This window comes from Tenrec ecaudatus, chromosome 1 (genome assembly GCF_050624435.1).
Source record: "Tenrec ecaudatus isolate mTenEca1 chromosome 1, mTenEca1.hap1, whole genome shotgun sequence".
Lineage (NCBI taxonomy): Eukaryota > Metazoa > Chordata > Mammalia > Afrosoricida > Tenrecidae > Tenrec > Tenrec ecaudatus.
This window is the reverse complement of record NC_134530.1, coordinates 321,994,302-321,996,304: the sequence shown is the minus strand read 5'-3', so window position 1 is coordinate 321,996,304 and position 2,003 is coordinate 321,994,302. Positions and strand designations below refer to the sequence as shown.

General features: G+C 50.4%; 1 pseudogene; it reads right to left on the bottom strand.

Moving 5' to 3' along the window:
- Window positions 1-636: 636 nt before the first annotated feature.
- On the bottom strand, window positions 637-766 carry LOC142438033 (U1 spliceosomal RNA; annotated as a pseudogene).
- Between the last annotated feature and the right edge of the window lie 1,237 nt (window positions 767-2,003).

Genomic DNA, 2,003 nt, shown 5'->3' with positions numbered 1-2,003 from the left:
TTGCAGTTAGCAATCCAATGCATAACCACAACGCCACCAGGGTTCCTGGCTGAACTAGAGTAGGCGGAAAGGCAAGGCTGAGTTGATTTCCCCCATCGGGCCTGTGTGGATGTACCTCTCCCCTCTCTCCATCACATGAAGAGGCAGCCATGGCTTCCTCTGCTACCCTCATCTTTCCCTCAAGGTTTGCCAATTGCTTTACACGCTAATGGGAGCTGATTTCCGCCTCCCCTGCCTTCCCACTTGCTCCTTCTCTGATTTAACACAAGGCCCTCTGAAAAGTATTAAATACTGAAATGAAGAAACACGAGAGCCAGTTCTTAGAAGCATTCTGTGCCAAGTTCAAGGTAAGGAGGGGGTAAACACAGGGGTTCATTGACAGATCTCACCTAGATGGGCCGGTTCCTTTGCATAACTTTCTCCAGCAATTTTCTTTCTTTCTTTTTTAAAAATCATTTTATTGGGGCTCATACAATTCTTATCACAATCCATACAAACATCAGTTGTGTAAAGCACATTGGTACATTCATTGCCCTCATCATACTCAAAACATTTGCTCTCCACCCAAGCCCCTGGCATCAGCTCCTCATTTTTTCCCCTTCTCCAACAATTTTCTTTCTTTTTTTTTTCTTTTAACGCAGTCCCCCACTACCACAAGTTATGCAGTGGAGTTTGCAGGGGTCGGCACAGCCGCAGTGCAATGGATGAGCCTCCCCGTGGGAAAACCACCTGCCTGATCCTGGTGTCTCCCCTGCCAGGTGAGTATTTCTCTAGCAATTTTGGGTGCAACTTTCCCACCTTCTCAGGCAAGCGACACGGAAACAGCAAAGAGCAAGGTCTCAGAGAGGTAAGAGAAGACAGGAAGGCTGAGGTGAACCAGTGGACGGCAAACTTGGAGTTGCGACAGAGGAGTCCTGAGTAAGGTCCGCAATGTCGCCGCCGATCTGAACTCACTTTTGGTGCCGTCCCCCTCCACTGGCCAGTCTTGTGTGTCCAGGCAGCCTCTTCAAAAGCTGTAAAACCAGTGAAGGAAAAAACGAGTGTGCCGTGCATGAAGGGCGCTCCGAAGTGCGGAGTATCACTTAAGAGCATCGTAAATAATGAAGGACCGATGATTAATTCATTGGAAAGAAAAGACCCTTCAGTATTGCCACTGGCGGTTGTCCTGATGGGTTGTATGCACACACCAGGGGCATGCTGCTGCGCAGTGAACACGGACCACGCTCTTACTCCGCACAACAAAGGGGTGTGCTATCCAAGGGGTGTGAAAAAGAACAAACTCTATAGAAGGATCCTTCCTTGTTAGAGCATAGTTAAGCCCCTCCCTCTTTCCTCTGGAGCACACGGGACTCATCGCCTTCTGAGAGTTCAACGGAAAATTCACGTTAGCCCCTCAGAGGGAGGGCGCCCCTTTCCGGAGGGATTAACCTAAAGTGGGCACTTAGAACTACTCTAAAAATAGATTCTCGGATCCTATTTAACAAATATTCACATATTTCCAGTCCGTGTGTCCGGTAGCGAGAAACATGATGAAGACATGGTCCCTGCCATTTGGGGGACAGGTGTAAGGAGCCCGCGCTTCTAGTCTCAAGGTCAGCGGTTCGCACCGCCCAGCTGCTCCATGGGAGAGTGCTGAGGCAGGGCTAATTTGTCCTGTGGGGTCACTGTGGGTCCGAAGCTACTCCGTGGTAGTAAAGTTAAGTTTGGGTATGTTTGAGCAGAGCGGGAGTCGAGGGGTGGACTTCTCAGCTCCCATGCCATTGATACGGGTTGGGTTCCTAATCAGTGTTTCTCATGGGCCTCCACCACCCATTTGTCTGTGGAGGCTGGCATGCTGCCGACGCGGAGCAGGTTCCAGCAGAATTCTAGATGGACTCACACAGACAAGGAGGAGAGGCCTGCTGATCCACTTCCAGAGCATCCACCAAGGGAAGTGCTTTGGATCCAGCAGTCTACTTCACAACCAGTCACGGTGATGGGGCTCCACCGGGCGGCATTTCCTT